At 46.4% G+C, this 17,305-nt stretch overlaps 8 non-coding genes across 8 annotated transcripts; all 8 read right to left on the minus strand.

Moving 5' to 3' along the window:
- Positions 1–4,268: 4,268 nt before the first annotated feature.
- TRNAN-GUU (transfer RNA asparagine (anticodon GUU)) lies at positions 4,269–4,342 on the minus strand. The gene has a single exon. It is a non-coding gene; the product is annotated as a tRNA-Asn (tRNA).
- Positions 4,343–6,132: 1,790 nt separating this feature from the next.
- TRNAW-CCA (transfer RNA tryptophan (anticodon CCA)) lies at positions 6,133–6,204 on the minus strand. Its single transcript has one exon. It is a non-coding gene; the product is annotated as a tRNA-Trp (tRNA).
- A 313-nt stretch (positions 6,205–6,517) lies between these two features.
- On the minus strand, positions 6,518–6,591 carry TRNAN-GUU (transfer RNA asparagine (anticodon GUU)). The gene has a single exon. It is a non-coding gene; the product is annotated as a tRNA-Asn (tRNA).
- A 1,789-nt stretch (positions 6,592–8,380) lies between these two features.
- Positions 8,381–8,452, minus strand: TRNAW-CCA (transfer RNA tryptophan (anticodon CCA)). The gene has a single exon. It is a non-coding gene; the product is annotated as a tRNA-Trp (tRNA).
- Positions 8,453–11,007: 2,555 nt separating this feature from the next.
- On the minus strand, positions 11,008–11,081 carry TRNAN-GUU (transfer RNA asparagine (anticodon GUU)). Its single transcript has one exon. It is a non-coding gene; the product is annotated as a tRNA-Asn (tRNA).
- A 1,790-nt stretch (positions 11,082–12,871) lies between these two features.
- On the minus strand, positions 12,872–12,943 carry TRNAW-CCA (transfer RNA tryptophan (anticodon CCA)). Its single transcript has one exon. It is a non-coding gene; the product is annotated as a tRNA-Trp (tRNA).
- A 314-nt stretch (positions 12,944–13,257) lies between these two features.
- Positions 13,258–13,331, minus strand: TRNAN-GUU (transfer RNA asparagine (anticodon GUU)). The gene has a single exon. It is a non-coding gene; the product is annotated as a tRNA-Asn (tRNA).
- Positions 13,332–15,121: 1,790 nt separating this feature from the next.
- On the minus strand, positions 15,122–15,193 carry TRNAW-CCA (transfer RNA tryptophan (anticodon CCA)). Its single transcript has one exon. It is a non-coding gene; the product is annotated as a tRNA-Trp (tRNA).
- Between the last annotated feature and the right edge of the window lie 2,112 nt (positions 15,194–17,305).

The following is a 17,305-nucleotide window of genomic DNA, read 5'->3' on the forward strand; positions in this document are numbered from 1 at the left end:
TAGAGGACAGAGCCCATCAACAGTGCACCAAATGTCCTCTGTGTAGGCATAACTTGCTATGAGGAGAAACCCACAGTTGCGCACTTGTGTTAAAAGGGGACAGTAGGCTGAACCCAGAGAACAAGGGAGAAATGACTCAGGTTTACTGAGTGGAACACTCTGTGTCTTTGTGCCAAAAACAGCAGCGTCTTTTCGGTTAACAGCCGAACGCGCTAACCAATTGTGCCACAGAGACTCACTGGCATGTGTGTTCTGCCTTTGGCCTGATTGCATTGCTATTTTTTTCTGATTGGCAGAAAACCTGAACTTTTTTCTGAAAAAGGCATGCCTCTCGTAGCACTGCAGTGCATTAGACTGCTCCCTTGCTTCCCTGAGTCCCCAAATACACAACCACCTTGGGCACAATAGAAGACACATTCCAGCAGATTTAGCAAGAGTGCACCAAGGTTTCTATATGTAGGTACCTTGCTGAGAAGCAAGACCTGCAGTTGCATTCTTCTGTTAAAAGAGGGCAGCAGAGTGCACCAAGAGAACTTGGGGGAAGTAGCTTATGTTAACTACTTGCCATGCTCTTTATAGATCCCTCTGTTTGACTGGGTGAATTCTAATTTCTGGGGTAGAGTAAGCAATTTTTGGATCTAGATGCTGTGCGCAACAGGAATGCTATATACTGCACTGTACTGCTACTGAAAAGTTACCAATTTTACAGGATGTTCAGGTAAGCTTTGTTTCAGAAAACAACTTGCTAGAGGCCCTAGGACAGATTACTGGGACAAAGGAAGAGGGTTTGGGGATTAGCACATCTCCTATGAAAGGTACAGTCACGCCCGAGACAACTCTGAGTGCCTCCTCAAATTCTAAGAAATGCGAACTGGGGTCCTACGCCTTTTATTGCTAGGGGATCTTTGTGTTTCAGACAAATGTGCACGCCTCCCAGAGCCCCATGCAATGCACTTAGGGAAATGGGGGAAGGTGCTGTGAAGCCCTCTCGCTGACAATGTCTCTCTTGTCTATAATGTATCTATGAGAGAGAGAGAAATAGGCAATGCGAGAGTGAAAAAGTAAAATGGAAATGTGTCTACTGAGACCAGTATAAGGGGAAATCCTCACAATCCAGGACCGACAGTTGATTGGGAGGGCGCTTACAGGTTTCCGACACCAGACCGGTACCTGAACTCACAAACCCAAACTGCAAAGTGATGGGCATTGCCACTAGACTGCCGACCCCCTTTCGGGGCCCCAACATATATCCTTTAGTCACACCTAGAGTTCCCAGGACACTGCAGCATTCAGCGATTACACGAAAATATTGACAGCGCTAGGAGGCCATGCAAATGGCAGAGGTATGCTTTACAAAGCCCACGTAGCGTGCACAAAACAGCACATCAGTCAGGCCCACTTGAAGAGATGGTAAAGAGGAAATACTTCTGCTGCATCCAGTGAAACATAGAGATTGGCCTGCTTTAAAGGTTGACCATGTCCTTCATGGGTGTCTGTCAATATGATACTTCCCTGCTGCAAAGCTTACATTCGAAACGCCAGAACAACTAGTCCCAGAGCACAAAGATGCAGTCAGGTTGAAATAACGAGATACTGAAGAGCAATTTTGTATTTCAGAGTGGGAAAAGCAAATATGCCCCCGACGTGATTTGAACACGCAACCTTCTGATCTGGAGTCAGACGCCCTACCATTGCGCCACGAGGTCCTAGTGGCAGTCCACCTGGTGTGTCTGATGACAGAATAAAGGTAGGAGACGTACATGCACCTGCAGAGCCTCATTGCTTCTTTAAGTAGACTGGCTAGGATAGCTTCCTTCTGTGCATCAGTACACGCTGCAGCCAAACCCTTCCCATGAAGTCTTGATGTTTATGAATTGAATGGCAAGTTTTGAAAAACTAAAGCAAGCGAGAAGAATTGCTTGCAGTTTATTGGATTTTTTGGACGTCAGCAGACGAGACCTGCGAGAGGTAAACAGAAGTTCATAGTTGGTCATGCTGAATTTTTGAGCCAAAATGCATCGTCCCTGGGTGGGCTTGAACCACCAACCTTTCGGTTAACAGCCGAACGCGCTAACCGATTGCTCCACAGAGACTCATGCAGTGCTTACACTGGGGCCTGATTGGTGTGCTGTTTGCTTATGCTGCCCAGGCAACCTGAAAATATTTCTAAAATAGCTCTATTTCCCACAGCAAATCAGGGTATCAAGTACTTCCCTACCTCCCGTAATCCACAAACACAGGGGATTTAGTAGAGGACAGAGCCCATCAACAGTGCACCAAATGCCCTCTGTGTAGGCATAACTTGCTATGAGGAGAAAGCCACAGTTGCGCACTTGTGTTAAAAGGGGACAGTAGGCTGAACCCAGAGAACACGGGAGAAATGACTCAGGTTTACTGAGTGGAACACTCTGTGTCTTTGTGCCAAAAACAGCAGCGTCTTTTCGGTTAACAGCAGAACGCGCTAACCAATTGCGCCACAGAGACTCACTGGCATGTGTGTTCTGCCTTTGGCCTGATTGCATTGCTATTTTTTTCTGATTGGCAGAAAACCTGAACTTTTTTCTGAAAAAGGCATGCCTCTCTTAGCACTGCAGTGCATTAGACTGCTCCCTTGCTTCCTTGAGTCCCCAAATACACAACCACCTTGGGCACAATAGAAGACACATTCCAGCAGATTTAGCAAGAGTGCACCAAGGATTCTATATGTAGGTACCTTGCTGAGAAGCAGGACCTGCAGTTGCATTCTTCTGTTAAAAGAGGGCAGCAGATTGCACCAAGAGAACTTGGGGGAAGTAGCTTATGTTAACTACTTGCCATGATCTTTATAGATCCCTCTGTTTGACTGGGTGAATTCTAATTTCTGGGGTAGAGTAAGCAATTTTTGGATCTAGATGCTGTGCGCAACAGGAATGCTATATACTGCACTGTACTGCTACTGAAAAGTTACCAATTTTACAGGATGTTCAGGTAAGCTTTGTTTCAGAAAACAACTTGCTAGAGGCCCTAGGACAGATTACTGGGACAAAGGAAGAGGGTTTGGGGATTAGCACATCTCCTATGAAAGGTACAGTCACGCCCGAGACAACTCTGAGTGCCTCCTCAAATTCTAAGAAATGCGAACTGGGGTCCTACGCCTTTTATTGCTAGGGGATCTTTGTGTTTCAGACAAATGTGCACGCCTCCCAGAGCCCCTTGCAATGCACTTAGGGAAATGGGGGAAGGTGCTGTGAAGCCCTCTCGCTGACAATGTCTCTCTTGTCTATAATGTATCTATGAGAGAGAGAGAAATAGGCAATGCGAGAGTGAAAAAGTAAAATGGAAATGTGTCTACTGAGACCAGTATAAGGGGAAATCCTCACAATCCAGGACTGACAGTTGATTGGGAGGGCGCTTACAGGTTTCCGACACCAGACCGGTACCTGAACTCACAAACCCAAACTGCAAAGTGATGGGCATTGCCACTAGACTGCCGACCCCCTTTCGGGGCCCCAGCATATATCCTTTAGTCACACCTAGAGTTCCCAGGACAGTGCAGCATTCAGCGATTACACGAAAATATTGACAGCACTAGGAGGCCATGCAAATGGCAGAGGTATGCTTTACAAAGCCCACGTAGCGTGCACAAAACAGCACATCAGTCAGGCCCACTTGAAGAGATGGTAAAGAGGAAATACTTCTGCTGCATCCAGTAAAACATAGAGATTGGCCTGCTTTAAAGGTTGACCATGTCCTTCATGGGTGTCTGTCAATATGATACTTCCCTGCTGCAAAGTTTACATTCGAAACGCCAGAACGACTAGGCCCAGAGCACAAAGATGCAGTCAGGTTGAAATAACGAGATACTGAAGAGCAATTTTATATTTCAGAGTGGGAAAAGCAAATATGACCCCGACGTGATTTGAACACGAAACCTTCGGATCTGGAGTCAGACGCGCTACCATTGCGCCACGAGGTCCATGCGGCACTCCACCTGGTGTGTCTGATGACAGAATAAAGGTAGGAGACGTACATGCACCTGCAGAGCCTCATTGCTTCTTTAAGTAGACTGGCTAGGATAGCTTCCTTCTGTGCATCAGTACACGCTGCAGCCAAACCCTTCCCATGAAGTCTTGATGTTTATGAATTGAATGGCAAGTTTTGAAAAACTAAAGCAAGCGAGAAGAATTGCTTGCAGTTTATTGGATTTTTTGGACGTCAGCAGACGAGACCTGCGAGAGGTAAACAGAAGTCCATAGTTGGTCACGCTGAATTTTTGAGCCAAAATGCATCGTCCCTGGGTGGGCTTGAACCACCAACCTTTCGGTTAACAGCCGAACGCGCTAACCGATTGCGCCACAGAGACTCATGCAGTGCTTACACTGGGGCCTGATTGGTGTGCTGTTTGCTTATGCTCCCCAGGCAACCTGAAAATATTTCTAAAATAGCTCTATTTCCCACAGCAAATCAGGGTATCAAGCACTTCCCTACCTCCCGTAATCCACAAACACAGGGGATTTAGTAGAGGACAGAGCCCATCAACAGTGCACCAAATGCCCTCTGTGTAGGCATAACTTGCTATGAGGAGAAAGCCACAGTTGCGCACTTGTGTTAAAAGGGGACAGTAGGCTGAACCCAGAGAACACGGGAGAAATGACTCAGGTTTACTGAGTGGAACACTCTGTGTCTTTGTGCCCAAAACAGCTGCGTCTTTTCGGTTAACAGCCGAACGCGCTAACCAATTGCGCCACAGAGACTCACTGGCATGTGTGTTCTGCCTTTGGCCTGATTGCATTGCTATTTTTTTCTGATTGGCAGAAAACCTGAACTTTTTTCTGAAAAAGGCATGCCTCTCTTAGCACTGCAGTGCATTAGACTGCTCCCTTGCTTCCCTGAGTCCCCAAATACACAACCACCTTGGGCACAATAGAAGACACATTCCAGCAGATTTAGCAAGAGTGCACCAAGGATTCTATATTTAGGTACCTTGCTGAGAAGCAAGACCTGCAGTTGCATTCTTCTGTTAAAAGAGGGCAGCAGAGTGCACCAAGAGAACTTGGGGGAAGTAGCTTATGTTAACTACTTGCCATGCTCTTTATAGATCCCTCTGTTTGACTGGGTGAATTCTAATTTCTGGGGTAGAGTAAGCAATTTTTGGATCTAGATGCTGTGCGCAACAGGAATGCTATATACTGCACTGTACTGCTCCTGAAAAGTTACCAATTTTACAGGATGTTCAGGTAAGCTTTGTTTCAGAAAACAACTTGCTAGAGGCACTAAGACAGATTACTGGGACAAAGGAAGAGGGTTTGGGGATTAGCACATCTCCTATGAAAGGTACAGTCAAGCCCGAGACAACTCTGAGTGTCACCTCAAATTCTAAGAAATGCAAACTAGGGACCTACGCTTTTTATTGCCAGTGGATCTTTGTGTTTCAGACAAACGTGCACGCCTCCCAGAGCCCCTTGCAATGCACTTAGGGAAATGGGGGAAGGTGCTGTGAAGCCCTCTCGCTGACAATGTCTCTCTTGTCTATAATGTAACTATGAGAGAGAGAGAAATAGGCAATGCGAGAGTGAAAAAGTAAAATGGAAATGTGTCTACTGAGACCAGTATAAGGGGAAATCCTCACAATCCAGGACCGACAGTTGATTGGGAGGGCGCTTACAGGTTTCCGACACCAGACCGGTACCTGAACTCACAAACCCAAACTGCAAAGTGATGGGCATTGCCACTAGACTGCCGACCCCCTTTCGGGGCCCCAGCATATATCCTTTAGTCACACCTAGAGTTCCCAGGACAGTGCAGCATTCAGCGATTACACGAAAATATTGAAAGCGCTAGGAGGCCATGCAAATGGCAGAGGTATGCTTTACAAAGCCCACGTAGCGTGCACAAAACAGCACATCAGTCAGGCCCACTTGAAGAGATGGTAAAGAGGAAATACTTCTGCTGCATCCAGTAAAACATAGAGATTGGCCTGCTTTAAAGGTTGACCATGTCCTTCATGGGTGTCTGTCAATATGATACTTCCCTGCTGCAAAGCTTACATTCGAAACGCCAGAACAACTAGGCCCAGAGCACAAAGATGCAGTCAGGTTGAAATAACGAGATACTGAAGAGCAATTTTGTATTTCAGAGTGGGAAAAGCAAATATGACCCCGACGTGATTTGAACACGCAACCTTCTGATCTGGAGTCAGACCCGCTACCATTGCGCCACGAGGTCCTTGTGGCAATCCACCTGGTTTGTCTGATGACAGAATAAAGGTAGGAGACGTACATGCATCTGCAGAGCCTCATTGCTTCTTTAAGTAGACTGGCTAGGATAGCTTCCTTCTGTGCATCAGCACACGCTGCACCCAAACCCTTCCCATGAAGTCTTGATGTTTATCAATTGAATGGCAAGTTTTGAAAAACTAAAGCAAGCGAGAAGAATTGCTTGCAGTTTATTGGATTTTTTGGACGTCAGCAGACGAGACCTGCGAGAGGTAAACAGAAGTCCATAGTTGGTCACGCTGAATTTTTGAGCCAAAATGCACCGTCCCTGGGTGGGCTTGAACCACCAACCTTTCGGTTAACAGCCGAACGCGCTAACCGATTGCGCCACAGAGACTCATGCAGTTCTTACACAGGGTCCTGATTGGTGTGCTGTTTGCTTATGCTTCCCAGGCAACCTGAAAATATTTCTAAAATAGCTCTATTTCCCACAGCAAATCAGGGTATCAAGCACTTCCCTACCTCCCCTAATCCACAAACACAGGGGATTTAGTAGAGGACAGAGCTCATCAACAGTGCACCAAATGTCCTCTGTATAGGCATAACTTGCTATGAGGAGAAAGCCACAGTTGCGCACTTGTGTTAAAAGGGGACAGTAGGCTGAACCCAGAGAACACGGGAGAAATGACTCAGGTTTACTGAGTGGAACACTCTGTGTAATTGTGCCAAAAACAGCAGCATCTTTTCGGTTAACAGCCGAACGCGCTAACCAATTGCGCCACAGAGACTCACTGGCATGTGTGTTCTGCCTTTGGCCTGATTGCATTGCTATTTTTTTCTGATTGGCAGAAAACCTGAACTTTTTTCTGAAAAAGGCATGCCTCTCTTAGCACTGCAGTGCATTAGACTGCTCCCTTGCTTCCCTGAGTCCCCAAATACACAACCACCTTGGGCACAATAGAAGACACATTCCAGCAGATTTAGCAAGAGTGCACCAAGGATTCTATATGTAGGTACCTTGCTGAGAAGCAAGACCTGCAGTTGCATTCTTCTGTTAAAAGAGGGCAGCAGAGTGCACCAAGAGAACTTGGGGGAAGTAGCTTATGTTAACTACTTGCCATGCTCTTTATAGACCCCTCTGTTTGACTGGGTGAATTCTAATTTCTGGGGTAGAGTAAGCAATTTTTGGATCTAGATGCTGTGTGCAACAGGAATGCTATATACTGCACTGTACTGCTACTGAAAAGTTACCAATTTTACAGGATGTTCAGGTAAGCTTTGTTTCAGAAAACAACTTGCTAGAGGCACTAAGACAGATTACTGGGACAAAGGAAGAGTGTTTGGGGATTAGCACATCTCCTATGAAAGGTACAGTCACGCCCGAGACAACTCTGAGTGTCACCTCAAATTCTAAGAAATGCAAACTAGGGACCTACGCTTTTTATTGCTAGGGGATCTTTGTGTTTCAGACAAATGTGCACGCCTCCCAGAGCCCCTTGCAATGCACTTAGGGAAAGGGGGGAAGGTGCTGTGAAGCCCTCTCGCTGACAATGTCTCTCTTGTCTATAATGTATCTATGAGAGAGAGAGAAATAGGCAATGCGAGAGTGAAAAAGTAAAATGGAAATGTGTCTACTGAGACCAGTATAAGGGGAAATCCTCACAATCCAGGACCGACAGTTGATTGGGAGGGCGCTTACAGGTTTCCGACACCAGACCGGTACCTGAACTCACAAACCCAAACTGCAAAGTGATGGGCATTGCCACTAGACTGCCGACCGCCTTTCGGGCCTCAGCATATATCCTTTAGTCACACCTAGAGTTCCCAGGACAGTGCAGCATTCAGCGATTACACGAAAATATTGACAGCGCTAGGAGGCCATGCAAATGGCAGAGGTATGCTTTACAAAGCCCACGTAGCGTGCACAAAACAGCACATCAGTCAGGCCCACTTGAAGAGATGGTAAAGAGGAAATACTTCTGCTGCATCCAGTAAAACATAGAGATTGGCCTGCTTTAAAGGTTGACCATGTACTTCATGGGTGTATGTCAATATGATACTTCCCTGCTGCAAAGTTTACATTCGAAACGCCAGAACAACTAGGCCCAGAGCACAAAGATGCAGTCAGGTTGAAATAACGAGATACTGAAGAGCAATTTTGTATTTCAGAGTGGGAAAAGCAAATATGACCCCGACGTGATTTCAACACGCAACCTTCTGATCTGGAGTCAGACGCGTTACCATTGCGCCACGAGGTCCTTGTGGCAGTCCACCTGGTGTGTCTGATGACAGAATAAAGGTAGGAGACGTACATGCACCTGCAGAGCCTCATTGCTTCTTTAAGTAGACTGGCTAGGATAGCTTCCTTCTGTGCATCAGTACACGCTGCAGCCAAACCCTTCCCATGAAGTCTTGATGTTTATGAATTGAATGGCAAGTTTTGAAAAACTAAAGCAAGCGAGAAGAATTGCTTGCAGTTTATTGGATTTTTTGGACGTCAGCAGACGAGACCTGCGAGAGGTAAACAGAAGTTCATAGTTGGTCATGCTGAATTTTTGAGCCAAAATGCATCGTCCCTGGGTGGGCTTGAACCACCAACCTTTACAGCCGAACGCGCTAACCGATTGCGCCACAGAGACTCAAGCAGTGCTTACACTGGGGCCTGATTGGTGTGCTGTTTGCTTATGCTCCCCAGGCAACCTGAAAATATTTCTAAAATAGCTCTATTTCCCACAGCAAATCAGGGTATCAAGCACTTCCCTACCTCCCGTAATCCACAAACACAGGGGATTTAGTAGAGGACAGAGCCCATCAACAGTGCACCAAATGCCCTCTGTGTAGGCATAACTTGCTATGAGGAGAAAGCCACAGTTGCGCACTTGTGTTAAAAGGGGACAGTAGGCTGAACCCAGAGAACACGGGAGAAATGACTCAGGTTTACTGAGTGGAACACTCTGTGTCTTTGTGCCCAAAACAGCAGCGTCTTTTCGGTTAACAGCCGAACGCGCTAACCAATTGCGCCACAGAGACTCACTGGCATGTGTGTTCTGCCTTTGGCCTGATTGCATTGCTATTTTTTTCTGATTGGCAGAAAACCTGATTTTTTTTCTGAAAAAGGCATGCCTCTCTTAGCACTGCAGTGCATTAGACTGCTCCCTTGCTTCCCTGAGTCCCCAAATACACAACCACCTTGGGCACAATAGAAGACACATTCCAGCAGATTTAGCAAGAGTGCACCAAGGTTTCTATATGTAGGTACCTTGCTGAGAAGCAAGACCTGCAGTTGCATTCTTCTGTTAAAAGAGGGCAGCAGAGTGCACCAAGAGAACTTGGGGGAAGTAGCTTATGTTAACTACTTGCCATGCTCTTTATAGATCCCTCTGTTTGACTGGGTGAATTCTAATTTCTGGGGTAGAGTAAGCAATTTTTGGATCTAGATGCTGTGCGCAACAGGAATGCTATATACTGCACTGTACTGCTACTGAAAAGTTACCAATTTTACAGGATGTTCAGGTAAGCTTTGTTTCAGAAAACAACTTGCTAGAGGCACTAAGACAGATTACTGGGACAAAGGAAGAGGGTTTGGGGATTAGCACATCTCCTATGAAAGGTACAGTCACGCCCGAGACAACTCTGAGTGTCACCTCAAATTCTAAGAAATGCAAACTAGGGACCTACGCTTTTTATTGCCAGTGGATCTTTGTGTTTCAGACAAATGTGCACGCCTCCCAGAGCCCCTTGCAATGCACTTAGGGAAAGGGGGGAAGGTGCTGTGAAGCCCTCTCGCTGACAGAGTCTCTCTTGTCTATAATGTAACTATGAGAGAGAGAGAAATAGGCAATGCGAGAGTGAAAAAGTAAAATGGAAATGTGTCTACTGAGACCAGTATAAGGGGAAATCCTCACAATCCAGGACCGACAGTTGATTGGGAGGGCGCTTACAGGTTTCCGACACCAGACCGGTACCTGAACTCACAAACCCAAACTGCAAAGTGATGGGCATTGCCACTAGACTGCAGACCCCCTTTCGGGGCCCCAGCATATATCCTTTAGTCACACCTAGAGTTCCCAGGACACTGCAGCATTCAGCGATTACACGAAAATATTGACAGCGCTAGGAGGCCATGCAAATGGCAGAGGTATGCTTTACAAAGCCCACGTAGCGTGCACAAAACAGCACATCAGTCAGGCCCACTTGAAGAGATGGTAAAGAGGAAATACTTCTGCTGCATCCAGTAAAACATAGAGATTGGCCTGCTTTAAAGGTTGACCATGTCCTTCATGGGTGTCTGTCAATATGATACTTCCCTGCTGCAAAGCTTACATTCGAAACGCCAGAACAACCAGGCCCAGCGCACAAAGATGCAGTCAGGTTGAAATAACGAGATACTGAAGAGCAATTTTATATTTCAGAGTGGGAAAAGCAAATATGACCCCGACGTGATTTGAACACGCAACCTTCTGATCTGGAGTCAGACGCCTACCATTGCGCCACGAGGTCCTTGTGGCAATCCACCTGGTGTGTCTGATGACAGAATAAAGGTAGGAGACGTGCATGGACCTGCAGAGCCTCATTGCTTCTTTAGGTAGACTGGCTAGGATAGCTTCCTTCTGTGCATCAGTACACGCTGCAGCCAAACCCTTCCCATGAAGTCTTGATGTTTATGAATTGAATGGCAAGTTTTGAAAAACTAAAGCAAGCGAGAAGAATTGCTTGCAGTTTATTGGATTTTTTGGACGTCAGCAGACGAGACCTGCGAGAGGTAAACAGAAGTTCATAGTTGGTCATGCTGAATATTTGAGCCAAAATGCATCGTCCCTGGGTGGGCTTGAACCACCAACCTTTCGGTTAACAGCCGAACGCGCTAACCGATTGCGCCACAGAGACTCATGCAGTGCCTACACTGGGGCCTGATTGGTGTGCTGTTTGCTTATGCTCCCCAGGCAACCTGAAAATATTTCTAAAATAGCTCTATTTCCCACAGCAAATCCGGGTATGAAGTACTTCCCTACCTCCCGTAATCCACAAACACAGGGGATTTAGTAGAGGACAGAGCCCATCAACAGTGCACCAAATGCCCTCTGTGTAGGCATAACTTGCTATGAGGAGAAAGCCACAGTTGCGCACTTGTGTTAAAAGGGGACAGTAGGCTGAACCCAGAGAACACGGGAGAAATGACTCAGGTTTACTGAGTGGAACACTCTGTGTCTTTGTGCCCAAAACAGCAGCGTCTTTTCGGTTAACAGCCGAACGCGCTAACCAATTGCGCCACAGAGACTCACTGGCATGTGTGTTCTGCCTTTGGCCTGATTGCATTGCTATTTTTTTCTGATTGGCAGAAAACCTGAACTTTTTTCTGAAAAAGGCATGCCTCTCGTAGCACTGCAGTGCATTAGATTGCTCCCTTGCTTCCCTGAGTCCCCAAATACACAACCACCTTGGGCACAATAGAAGACACATTCCAGCAGATTTAGCAAGAGTGCACCAAGGTTTCTATATGTAGGTACCTTGCTGAGAAGCAAGACCTGCAGTTGCATTCTTCTGTTAAAAGAGGGCAGCAGAGTGCACCAAGAGAACTTGGGGGAAGTAGCTTATGTTAACTACTTGCCATGCTCTTTATAGATCCCTCTGTTTGACTGGGTGAATTCTAATTTCTGGGGTAGAGTAAGCAATTTTTGGATCTAGATGATGTGCGCAACAGGAATGCTATATACTTCACTGTACTGCTACTGAAAAGTTACCAATTTTACAGGATGTTCAGGTAAGCTTTGTTTCAGAAAACAACTTGCTAGAGGCACTAAGACAGATTACTGGGACAAAGGAAGAGGGTTTGGGGATTAGCACATCTCCTATGAAAGGTACAGTCACGCCCGAGACAACTCTGAGTGTCACCTCAAATTCTAAGAAATGCAAACTAGGGACCTACGCTTTTTATTGCCAGTGGATCTTTGTGTTTCAGACAAATGTGCACGCCTCCCAGAGCCCCTTGCAATGCACTTAGGGAAATGGGGGAAGTTGCTGTGAAGCCCTCTCGCTGACAATGTCTCTCTTGTCTATAATGTATCTATGAGAGAGAGAGAAATAGGCAATGCGAGAGTGAAAAAGTAAAATGGAAATGTGTCTACTGAGACCAGTATAAGGGGAAATCCTCACAATCCAGGACCGACAGTTGATTGGGAGGGCGCTTACAGGTTTCCGACACCAGACCGGTACCTGAACTCACAAACCCAAACTGCAAAGTGATGGGCATTGCCACTAGACTGCCGACCCCCTTTCGGGGCCCCAGCATATATCCTTTAGTCACACCTAGAGTTCCCACGACAGTGCAGCATTCAGCGATTACACGAAAATATTGACAGCGCTAGGAGGCCATGCAAATGGCAGAGGTATGCTTTACAAAGCCCACGTAGCGTGCACAAAACAGCACATCAGTCAGGCCCACTTGAAGAGATGGTAAAGAGGAAATACTTCTGCTGCATCCAGTAAAACATAGAGATTGGCCTGCTTTAAAGGTTGACCATGTCCTTCATGGGTGTCTGTCAATATGATACTTCCCTGCTGCAAAGCTTACATTCGAAACGCCAGAACAACTAGGCCCAGAGCACAAAGATGCAGTCAGGTTGAAATAACGAGATACTGAAGAGCAATTTTATATTTCAGAGTGGGAAAAGCAAATATGCCCCCGACGTGATTTGAACACGAAACCTTCTGATCTGGAGTCAGACGCGCTACCATTGCGCCACGAGGTCCTTGCGGCAGTTCACCTGGTGTGTCTGATGACAGAATAAAGGTAGGAGACGTACATGGACCTGCAGAGCCTCATTGCTTCTTTAAGTAGACTGGCTAGGATAGCTTCCTTCTGTGCATCAGTACACGCTGCAGCCAAACCCTTCCCATGAAGTCTTGATGTTTATGAATTGAATGGCAAGTTTTGAAAAACTAAAGCAAGCGAGAAGAATTGCTTGCAGTTTATTGGATTTTTTGGACGTCAGCAGACGAGACCTGCGAGAGGTAAACAGAAGTCCATAGTTGGTCACGCTGAATTTTTTGAGCCAAAATGCACCGTCCCTGGGTGGGCTTGAACCACCAACCTTTAGGTTAACAGCCGAACGCGCTAACCGATTGCGCCACAGAGACTCATGCAGTGCTTACACTGGGGCCTGATTGGTGTGCTGTTTGCTTATGCTCCCCAGGCAACCTGAAAATATTTCTAAAATAGCTCTATTTCCCACAGCAAATCAGGGTATCAAGCACTTCCCTACCTCCCGTAATCCACAAACACAGGGGATTTAGTAGAGGACAGAGCCCATCAACAGTGCACCAAATGCCCTCTGTGTAGGCATAACTTGCTATGAGGAGAAAGCCACAGTTGCGCACTTGTGTTAAAAGGGGACAGTAGGCTGAACCCAGAGAACACGGGAGAAATGACTCAGGTTTACTGAGTGGAACACTCTGTGTCTTTGTGCCCAAAACAGCAGCGTCTTTTCGGTTAACAGCCGAACGCGCTAACCAATTGCGCCACAGAGACTCACTGGCATGTGTGTTCTGCCTTTGGCCTGATTGCATTGCTATTTTTTTCTGATTGGCAGAAAACCTGAACTTTTTTCTGAAAAAGGCATGCCTCTCTTAGCACTGCAGTGCATTAGACTGCTCCCTTGCTTCCCTGAGTCCCCAAATACACAACCACCTTGGGCACAATAGAAGACACATTCCAGCAGATTTAGCAAGAGTGCACCAAGGATTCTATATTTAGGTACCTTGCTGAGAAGCAAGACCTGCAGTTGCATTCTTCTGTTAAAAGAGGGCAGCAGAGTGCACCAAGAGAACTTGGGGGAAGTAGCTTATGTTAACTACTTGCCATGCTCTTTATAGATCCCTCTGTTTGACTGGGTGAATTCTAATTTCTGGGGTAGAGTAAGCAATTTTTGGATCTAGATGCTGTGCGCAACAGGAATGCTATATACTGCACTGTACTGCTCCTGAAAAGTTACCAATTTTACAGGATGTTCAGGTAAGCTTTGTTTCAGAAAACAACTTGCTAGAGGCACTAAGACAGATTACTGGGACAAAGGAAGAGGGTTTGGGGATTAGCACATCTCCTATGAAAGGTACAGTCACGCCCGAGACAACTCTGAGTGTCACCTCAAATTCTAAGAAATGCAAACTAGGGACCTACGCTTTTTATTGCCAGTGGATCTTTGTGTTTCAGACAAATGTGCACGCCTCCCAGAGCCCCTTGCAATGCACTTAGGGAAATGGGGGAAGGTGCTGTGCAACCCTCTCGCTGACAATGTCTCTCTTGTCTATAATGTAACTATGAGAGAGAGAGAAATAGGCAATGCGAGAGTGAAAAAGTAAAATGGAAATGTGTCTACTGAGACCAGTATAAGGGGAAATCCTCACAATCCAGGACCGACAGTTGATTGGGAGGGCGCTTAAAGGTTTCCGACACCAGACCGGTACCTGAACTCACAAACCCAAACTGCAAAGTGATGCCCATTGCCACTAGACTGCCGACCCCCTTTCGGGGCCCCAGCATATATCCTTTAGTCACACATAGAGTTCCCAGGACAGTGCAGCATTCAGCGATTACACGAAAATATTGAAAGCGCTAGGAGGCCATGCAAATGGCAGAGGTATGCTTTACAAAGCCCACGTAGCGTGCACAAAACAGCACATCAGTCAGGCCCACTTGAAGAGATGGTAAAGAGGAAATACTTCTGCTGCATCCAGTAAAACATAGAGATTGGCCTGCTTTAAAGGTTGACCATGTCCTTCATGGGTGTCTGTCAACATGATACTTCCCTGCTGCAAAGTTTACATTCGAAACGCCAGAACAACTAGGCCCAGAGCACAAAGATGCAGTCAGGTTGAAATAACGAGATACTGAAGAGCAATTTTATATTTCAGAGTGGGAAAAGCAAATATGCCCCCGACGTGATTTGAACACACAACCTTCTGATCTGGAGTCAGACGCGCTACCATTGCGCCACGAGGTCCTTGTGGCAATCCACCTGGTGTGTCTGATGACAGAATAAAGGTAGGAGACGTACATGGACCTGCAGAGCCTCATTGCTTCTTTAAGTAGACTGGCTAGGATAGCTTCCTTCTGTGCATCAGTACACGCTGCAGCCAAACCCTTCCCATGAAGTCTTGATGTTTATGAATTGAATGGCAAGTTTTGAAAAACTGAAGCAAGCGAGAATAATTTCTTGCAGTTTATTGGATTTTTTGGACGTCAGCAGACGAGACCTGCGAGAGGTAAACAGAAGTCCATAGTTGGTCACGCTGAATTTTTGAGCCAAAACGCACCGTCCCTGGGTGGGCTTGAACCACCAACCTTTCGGTTAACAGCCGAACGCGCTAACCGATTGCCCCACAGAGACTCATGCAGTTCTTACACAGGGGCCTGATTGGTGTGCTGTTTGCTTATGCTTCCCAGGCAACCTGAAAATATTTCTAAAATAGCTCTATTTCCCACAGCAAATCAGGGTATCAAGCACTTCCCTACCTCCCCTAATCCACAAACACAGGGGATTTAGTAGAGGACAGAGCTCATCAACAGTGCACCAAATGTCCTCTGTATAGGCATAACTTGCTATGAGGAGAAAGCCACAGTTGCGCACTTGTGTTAAAAGGGGACAGTAGGCTGAACCCAGAGAACACGGGAGAAATGACTCAGGTTTACTGAGTGGAACACTCTGTGTAATTGTGCCAAAAACAGCAGCATCTTTTCGGTTAACAGCCGAACGCGCTAACCAATTGCGCCACAGAGACTCACTGGCATGTGTGTTCTGCCTTTGGCCTGATTGCATTGCTATTTTTTTCTGATTGGCAGAAAACCTGAACTTTTTTCTGAAAAAGGCATGCCTCTCTTAGCACTGCAGTGCATTAGACTGCTCCCTTGCTTCCCTGAGTCCCCAAATACACAACCACCTTGGGCACAATAGAAGACACATTCCAGCAGATTTAGCAAGAGTGCACCAAGGATTCTATATGTAGGTACCTTGCTGAGAAGCAAGACCTGCAGTTGCATTCTTCTGTTAAAAGAGGGCAGCAGAGTGCACCAAGAGAACTTGGGGGAAGTAGCTTATGTTAACTACTTGCCATGCTCTTTATAGACCCCTCTGTTTGACTGGGTGAATTCTAATTTCTGGGGTAGAGTAAGCAATTTTTGGATCTAGATGCTGTGCGCAACAGGAATGCTATATACTGCACTGTACTGCTCCTGAAAAGTTACCAATTTTACAGGATGTTCAGGTAAGCTTTGTTTCAGAAAACAACTTGCTAGAGGCACTAAGACAGATTACTGGGACAAAGGAAGAGGGTTTGGGGATTAGCACATCTCCTATGAAAGGTACAGTCACGCCCGAGACAACTCTGAGTGTCACCTCAAATTCTAAGAAATGCAAACTAGGGACCTACGCTTTTTATTGCCAGTGGATCTTTGTGTTTCAGACAAACGTGCACGCCTCCCAGAGCCCCATGCAATGCACTTAGGGAAAGGGGGGAAGGTGCTGTGAAGCCCTCTCGCTGACAATGTCTCTCTTGTCTATAATGTAACTATGAGAGAGAGAGAAATAGGCAATGCGAGAGTGAAAAAGTAAAATGGAAATGTGTCTACTGAGACCAGTATAAGGGGAAATCCTCACAATCCAGGACCGACAGTTGATTGGGAGGGCGCTTAAAGGTTTCCGACACCAGACCGGTACCTGAACTCACAAACCCAAACTGCAAAGTGATGCCCATTGCCACTAGACTGCCGACCCCCTTTCGGGGCCCCAGCATATATCCTTTAGTCACACATAGAGTTCCCAGGACAGTGCAGCATTCAGCGATTACACGAAAATATTGAAAGCGCTAGGAGGCCATGCAAATGGCAGAGGTATGCTTTACAAAGCCCACGTAGCGTGCACAAAACAGCACATCAGTCAGGCCCACTTGAAGAGATGGTAAAGAGGAAATACTTCTGCTGCATCCAGTAAAACATAGAGATTGGCCTGCTTTAAAGGTTGACCATGTCCTTCATGGGTGTCTGTCAACATGATACTTCCCTGCTGCAAAGTTTACATTCGAAACGCCAGAACAACTAGGCCCAGAGCACAAAGATG

The sequence above is a fragment of the Ambystoma mexicanum genome, chromosome 11, assembly GCF_040938575.1.
Source record: "Ambystoma mexicanum isolate Mex_15411 chromosome 11, UKY_AmexF1_1, whole genome shotgun sequence".
NCBI lineage: Eukaryota > Metazoa > Chordata > Amphibia > Caudata > Ambystomatidae > Ambystoma > Ambystoma mexicanum.